The 8364-nt window shown below is 37.2% G+C and overlaps 1 protein-coding gene across 1 annotated transcript in view; it reads left to right on the top strand.

The window, feature by feature from the left end:
- The window catches only part of LDAH (lipid droplet associated hydrolase), a 71187-nt gene that overhangs the window by 8149 nt on the left and 54674 nt on the right, over nt 1-8364 (top strand). The window lies entirely within an intron of this gene.

Below are 8364 nucleotides of genomic sequence, written 5' to 3'. Positions count from 1 at the left end.
AAGAGTGTGTTAAGTTGTTTTGTAATGGTCTAAAATCTCACTTGGACAAATACTAGATTCTCTCACTGCTGCCTTTCTACCTTGAACCAAGTTGGTTTTTTTGTCCCTGGTTAACTCTTAGTTGCTTTCTGTTGAAGTACTTTGAAAGCTCCCCAAACTTTTGCAAAAGTAGAATTAGGCCATAAGAGAGAGAAAAATGTCAGAATTCCTCTGCTAAGTGATTTATTGTGGTACAGAATTCATGCAGTGACCTTTAATAATTCAGTTTCAGTTGTGTTGAAAGGTTAATTATGAATTTGGGAAGAACTTTCATAAAGTTAGGAAAGAGAAAAGTCACCATATTTTTAGATATAAGTATTTCTACAAGAAAACAAAATTATTTAGTATAGAATTACTGGAAATACACAGGGACTACGAGATTATGAGATTAAAAGAGGGAGATTTTTTTAACAGTACAGAAACTGACCTTTGAGATAATAAGGGAATCTTTTCAGCAGCATGAATGGATGAGGGAGACACCAGGGTGTGAAGGCAATGACATTTGTTCAGTTCCTGTTTTGCTGAGATTAGAACCTATATATGTAATCCAAGACTGGTGGTGTCATCATTACAGAAAACATCTTCTGAAAGGACACCAGTTCCTAGGGTGCACTAAGAGTGTGGCCAGCAGGTTGAGAGAGGTTCTCCTCCCTATCTACTGTGCCCTAGTGAGGCCACATCTGGAGCACTGTGTCCAGTTCTGGGCTCTCCAGTTCGAGAAAGACCAGGAACTACTATAGAGAGTCCAGTGGAGTGCTACAAAGTTGATGAGGGGACTGGAGCGTCTCTCTGTTGAGTAAAGGCAGAGAGAGCTGGGTCTATTTAGTCTGGAGAGGAGAAGACTGAGAGGGGTCTTACCAGTGTGAATCAATATCTAAAGGGTGGGTGTCAGGAGAATGGAGCCGGACTCTTTTCAGTGATTCTCAGTGGCAGGACAAGGGGCAATGGGCACAAACTGGAACATGGGAAGTTCCATCTGAAGATGAGGAAAAAATTCTTTACTTTAAAGATGACGGGACACTGGAACAGGCTACCCAGAGAGGTTGTGGAGTCTCCTTCTCTGGAGATGTTCAAAACCCACCTTGACGCAATCCTGTGCAACCTGCTCTAGATGTACCTGCTTTGGCAGGGCGGTTGGACTAGATGATCTCCAGAGGTCTCTTCCAACGCCAACCATTCTGTGATTCTGTAATTTAGCAGGTTCTGGTGTCCTTAGAAGTTCTAGTGCATTTTGGAGGTAAAAAGAAAATGAAAATATAAACACACCTGAGACAAACAGGAATATAAATTTTTATTCCATTTTGAAAATTTATATAACATAATAGCATCTAATTCAAATGTTGATTACCTAAATTAGATGTCATAGTACTTTAAACAAAGTCCATTTGCATAGCTGTGGTCTTGGTAGATTAACTTCTGATAATCTGACTGTCGTTTTTAAGGCTTAAAATATGCTTAGTGAACACATGTATTTTTTACCACCTTGCATGCTCTCTTACAAAAGTAAGTTTATCTCAGATCTTTTGCAGAGTACAATGAGACTACATAAAAGAGAAAAATAGCCAGAAGATTTCTGGAGAGTGATGATGTCTTCTCTCATATAGAGGACTATACTTTGTAGACCTGTGTGCCAGGGTACAAGTGTAATCAACAGCACAATAGAAGCATGAATAAATGTCCTTGGTTGTGCAACCTTGTTTTGATTTGTCCTCGCTGAGAACTCTTTGCTTTTGGTTCCTTAATGGGTTGCAGTCATGGGTGGAATATGGATATGTGGTTACGTCTAGCAGTAGGGATCATGATCTAGAGAAAAAGAAAAGAGAAACACTATTTTTATATCAATTTCTTGTTACTTGCAGGCTTAAATGATAAAGTGCAGAAGTTCCCCACAAAAATTAAAATGAGTAAATGAGTTACAGTAACACAAACCCAATGACAACATTTGCAAAATTATTATGCAGGATAAAAATAGATGGCTATGCTTAGCAGACCTCACAAGGGAATTGGTACACATTTCAAATAAATGCATATCTTGTGAAAAGAGCTGCAAATTTCTAGGCCGTGATATAAAACTAAACTGAGTCTGATGTATTTTTCTTCTCCTTTGGTCCGTCTGTCTGAATAAATGAGCTACATATTTAAAAACCAAGTAAACAGCATTGGACTGATATATGTACACCTTCATCCACCTTTAAGTGTTGAGGGAGTAAAAAAAGACTCTGAGACAGTTTTGCGCAGATTTAATCATGAGTCTCAGTTCAGCTGCCTTCAGTGAGATATGTGTGTTAATTTAACTTTATGGATGTTTTAAATTGGTCACTGAATTGGGCTATTTCTGTAATAGATATATATTTTTGGCATTTCTGTCAGTTCTTGATAGATAGCAAGTTTTTTGCAGCATATACAAGGAAGCACAAGGTGGTCTGACCCAGTAGTTAGACAAAAATGGTACACACATTGCAGAGTCTGTATAATCCACCTTGCAATACATGACGAAATTCTGATGAGTATATTCTCTCAGTGACACCTCAGGCAATATCAGTAAATCTACTGGAAGAACCAGTAAAGCAAACAATACAAACTTGGTACATATGCAATGGCATCCTGGGGTGCATTAGAAGGGGTGTGGTTAGTAGATCAAGAGAGGTTCTCCTCCCCCTCTGCTCTGCCCTGGTGAGGCCGCATCTGGAATATTGTGTCCAGTTCTGGGCCCCACAGTTCAAGAAGGACAGGGAACTGCTTGAGGGAGTCCAGCACAGAGCCACCAAGATGATGAAGGGAGTGGAGCATCTCCCTTATGAGGAAAGGCTGAGGGAGCTGGGTCTCTTTAGCTTGGAGAAGAGGAGACTGAGGGGTGACCTCATTAATGTTTACAAATATGTTAAGGGCGAATGTCATGAGGATGGAGCCAGGCTCTTCTCAGTGATGCCCAACGATAGGACAAGGGGCAATGGGTGTAAGCTGGAACACAGGAGGTTCCAGTTAAATTTCAGAAGGAACTTCTCTACAGTGAGGGTGACAGAGCACTGGAACAGGCTGCCCAGGGAGGTTGTGGAGTCTCCTTCTCTGGAGGCATTCAAAACCCACCTGGACGCCTTCCTGTGTGATCTCATTTAGGTTCCTGCTCCAGCAGGGGGATTGGTCTAGGTGATCTTTCGAGGACCCTTCCAATCCCCAACATTCTGTGATTCTGTGATATGCAAACATTGCACAGCTGTGTTATTTGGAAAAAGCAATAAATAATGCAAATTATTCTGAGTTTTGACTGAGACACTCATAAAAGGCCACTGGCCTGAATTTAAAAGCTCAAAAAAATGCTGCTGGTGAATGGCTGATAACTGTGGAGCAACCATTATTTTCACAGGATTGGTGATGGATGCTCTAATCCTAATGATCCCAGTCATAATCTCTTCTACCTCTCCCCACCAGCAAAAAAAAAAAAAGCTATAAAATGTAAATGTTAAGAACAGGCAGCCATCAAAAGGCGGATCTTCTTTGTGGTTAAGATCTTAAACTTGTAAACCAAAACCTGTAGTACACCAAGGAAGCATGAATGGAAGGTTTGGGTTAGGCTTATGGTACTTGTCAGCCTACTTGGCCAAAGCTCATGCTTGATTATCTGGTGTAAGGAAAGATTTTTGAAATTAACCTTGACTTAAATTTCTTTGTTTTATTCTGCTCACTAGTATTTTATGCCATATTTCTGTTCTATTGTGTTAATACACCATGGCTCAGCTCATGTTTAGCCACATGGGAGCTGCAGTTCATCATATTGTCCACACCTGAAAGGAGGTAGCTGAGTTCTGGATTTGCCTGGCTTAAGTGAGTTCAGTATCTGACCAAAAAGTGTCAATATAGAAACTCAGTTTAGAAAACAAAAAACTTAAAGATTGCAATGTGACGATCTTAAAAACAGGAAAAAAGAGATATACATTAAATTAAAAAAAAAATTAAATCCACTATTTTTCTATCTACCAAAGGCAGGCCAAAGACTATACATTGTCAGTTTGTCTTACCATTTTATTCCTAAATGTCTCTTCTAAAAACAGCAATAGATATACTGCAAAAATAAAGTACAGTAGCTATTAAAGCTCTGTTTTGCCTTCTAGAATAGCCTTTTGAAATATATATGTATGATATGTGTGTATATATATATGTACATAGATAAATATGATTTATTCTTAATACTGCCTTATACGTATTATGAAAACAAATAATACATTTCTGAACAGTGCTACCATGTCTATACATAGCATATCTTGTGTGGTTTTGAAGTGGGTGAAGCAGGTCAATCCTAGAACTTTATGGGAAATAATAGATTACATCTGAATCAGAACTTACAGTTCAGAAATATTGAAGATCAGATGAGACTGGAAAGTAGTGGAGTGATGCTGAACAGTGCAAGTGTGAATGTAATGAAAATTGATATTAAAAGACAGACTTGACAAAATCAGCATCAGTATATCCATCAGAACATGATTACTGAGCTTGTTAATACAGGTTTCTATTTTTAACACTGATCACATTTTTAAGAGTGAGGATTCAGAGTCAATAATAACATTACCTTAAGATTAGCTTGTTATAAGCTTGTAATAAGAAGGCCTGAGGAAAAAGGGAAAAATGAAGTCTAAAGACTCTCAGGGGAAAATTTTATTTTATTCAACTTCTGTCTTCTTCTTTAATGTTTAAACCGCATGTTTACTGCCCAGTTGAATGTAGAAACAGTATGAAAACCAAGGTTTTGATCTGTGATGATTCAAAGTAGGGAAGCATAAGAACAATAATTTTGATTTCAAGAGACTTGATTTTTTTAAATAACATGTTTATTTCGCTACTAATGAAGCATCTGATTTTTTTCAAATGTATGTAGTCAGAATTCAAATAAATCTATATTTTTTTTTCTAAGAAGTTAAAAGACATTAAACTAGCCAAATGTACAAACAGAAAAGGAAGAAAAATAAACTGAAAAGCGGAATCTGTGATCATTCATCAAGAATCCAAAGTAAAACATGAGAATGAAGAGGAAATGAAGAACTAAAAATAAAAAGATGGCTAGAATGGTAAATGGCAGAATAACAGGATTTGTTAAGTACTGCGTATTTTTACAGATTTGTTCATAAAATCTTGTTATTTTGAATCTCCAAAAATTTGGATTCATAACTAAGTGAAATGATTCTATTAAAATGAGGGAATCATAAACATATAACAAGAAGTGAATTTCAAAAACAATTAGGATTTATAGCATATGTTTTCAAAAGAGCTCAACACCCTTCTGAAAGCCAGATTTCCAAAAGAACTTTTTATGCTCAGTGCTGAGATATTTTGAAGTTCTGACTAGAGATGTATATGCGTAGCACTTAAGACTTGTCTCTTTGGAGAGTTGGACCAAATGATCAAAATTCAGTATCAAGATGTGTTGCACATAGCTTGAATTTGTACTGTTTTTCTGCTGTAATTAATATGCTTTTGCAGAAGACAATAGAGCTAGAGATCATCACTTTTCATACTGATTTAATATTAAGTAGAGAAAAGGGGAAAGTGGTCAGTTAGGGCCACATCTTCATGAAAGGAGCATGTGAAGGGACGTTGTGGTGTCTTTAAACATAGATTTTACAAATATGTAGTTCAACTTTGGGCATTGTTATAACTCTCGTAACTAATACCTGTTCCTAGAAGCTCTGTATTGAAATGTAATTTATCTGACAATCCAAAGCCCTTAACAAAGAATATGAACTGCTTCATCAGCTGTTGCCTCTCATTGTATGTGATACATTTACTGTAGCAGTGGTGAAGGACTTGGCTTGGATCTTCTAGTTAGAAGTGGTTACTTAGAATGGACAGTGTTGTAATTAAAAATATTTCCTACTCTGCTGTATTGTTAATTTGTTCATTCCTCATGGTTTACAGTGAAGTCTAGGGATGCTTCCTGTAGAGTGGAAAAATGTATTCCTCTGCATTGGCTTCTCTACTGAGAATGGTGTGTCCTGTTTGAAGTGTTCACTGCAGAAGTGAAAGGAACCATAAAAAGACACAAACTTTTTACAAAACAGTTATAAGATCTCTGAACTTAGATTGCATATTCACTGCATTTAGGACATTTCTAATATACTATTGAATTAAGTTCACACAAATACTGGATCATTTTATTTCCCAGTGCCACCATGGATCTTTTCAGATACCTGGGGATGTGTTGAGTGACTATACACCTATGTTTAGAGAACTAAATCAAGGCCTAAACTTCTTCTTCAGAATCACCCTCTCTGCTCTAATGCCTGAGATTATCTTCAAAATTAAATGTAATAAAAGTCCACTTCCTTTTCCATTTATTTCAAACATTTATATGCTTGATTTCTGTTGTTTGGATACAAGTCTACTTAACTGTGACATTTTGGAAAAAAAAAAAATCATTGGAGTTTGCCCTTCAGTGTGGAATTCAGTGTTAAATATACATTTAAGTGGAAGTCCAGGAACCACAAATGTATTTAATAAACTTGTTACCTTTGGAGTCCTGTAAGAAAGTTCAATTAATGTTAATGAAAATATGCTTCTAATAACTTTGTTACAACATTTCTAGTCACTGGAAAATTTTAAGAACATTCCACTCCATTTCAAATTCCAACATGAAACATAATTCTGCATAAGGAGCAGAATTAACCCAGTCCTAATTGTTCTTGAAAACATTGAATTTCTGCTCCTCTATTTTAAAACAGCAGTATGACTACTGTAAGTGTATTTTGCTGAAGTGAAAGGTACAAAACCCAGATCTCAATAAATATAATTTGAATTGTGACCTTTAATGGCAGCTGGCAGTGTTCAGACTTTTTATCTGGCATTGTCAATTGAAAGCTGTTCTCTAAATTCTTGTTCTCAGTTGCACTAAAACCCTTCCTACCTGATGACCAGTTTTATTTGCATGATGAATTAGATATGATAATTTTGCTATTCTAGCAGATTCCTGTCTGTATTCCATTTGTCATAATAATTATGGCTAGGAGCCGTCTGTAGTATTGTGAAGGAAGGAATTTTGTATTTTCCCCTTATTATTTAAAATGCTTACAGTTCTGAGAAAGTCAATGCAAGGATGGAAAAACAAGCTGACTGAAAGATTTCCTCATTCCCTCCTCTCTCTTTTTCTCTTATTCTGATACCCCAGTAAGACTCTGGGATACAAGTTCTTTCTTGAACCTCAAATATTCCTTGTTTCTTTTCCTCCTTTCACAAAAATACAAAGTTCAGCTTTGTGTTCCATTTCTTTTCTATATATACTTCCTGGCTCACTCATCCTTTTGTTCTTCACTGATATCACAAGTCAGGATTTGTTCTTCTCTTCTTCCTCCAGACTATGTCATTAAATAGGCTGCTTAAAATTATTAAAATGTTAAGGGAATGAACTCCTTCCAACGTCAAATGTCAGCTCAGCTTTCTGTATCTGTCTGCTAACCCTTCTAGCCAAGTTGGGCTATGGGCTTGGGTTGACTGGATGCCTTTTTGAGGGCTCACTTCAGTGAGTGGTGAAATATACTCCTTCAGAATGTCTCAAATGGAGCACTTAAAAATAGAAGTCCAAGGATTTCAAGGCTCTGCTGGAAAATCATGACCTTCCTTTTTCATCAGCAAAATGAGATTGCAGTTGTAGGGCTGATTTCTCATTCACCTTGTTCAGCCACTTTTCCTTAAACTGGATGGATTGTCATTGAGATTGATTGGTAGGTGTGGCTGTACATTGATGACTGTGAAAGCAGTTGGTTCAAGACAACAGAAAATCTGATTCTTAATACTTTCTTTTCGTTGAACCATCTCTCACTTTAAGGACATATTACTGGTTCATTGTAAGTGGTAAGTGTCCCAGATCATGTCTACAAGGACCACATTTACCAGTCTATACGCCACAAGGGTACCTGCAGATGCGGTGCAGTGATCTCATGGGAGTGCTACCCTCAAAAAAAAAAATTAAAAAAATTCCACCCTCTTCTTCCAAAATGAAAATGGAAAGAATTTCTCCTGGAAAGTGGCAGCTGCGTTCTGACATTCATGTAATGGGAGCAACTGAAAGCTTTATGGTGTGTAACTGTGACACTGCATTCCAACATAAGCTTCTCCCTGCCCTTCTTCCAACCAATAAACTATTCTTCCTCTCTTTTCACTCTCACCCCTCCTAATCTTCTTCTGTTTATATGCTTTAATCATAATAGCAACAAATCCATCCCTGCCGGTATTATCACACCGTTGCAAATTTTGGCTGTCTCCTCTGGCACTTCCCTTGTAGATGGAATGATATTGCCCACTTTGATGGGGCTTAATTCTCTATGTAAAATACTGCTCTGT

This window comes from Antrostomus carolinensis, unplaced genomic scaffold (genome assembly GCF_000700745.2).
Source record: "Antrostomus carolinensis isolate BGI_N321 unplaced genomic scaffold, ASM70074v2 scaffold9593, whole genome shotgun sequence".
NCBI lineage: Eukaryota > Metazoa > Chordata > Aves > Caprimulgiformes > Caprimulgidae > Antrostomus > Antrostomus carolinensis.
Note: the sequence above shows the minus strand (reverse complement) of the source record. Positions and strands in the feature narration are given on the sequence as shown.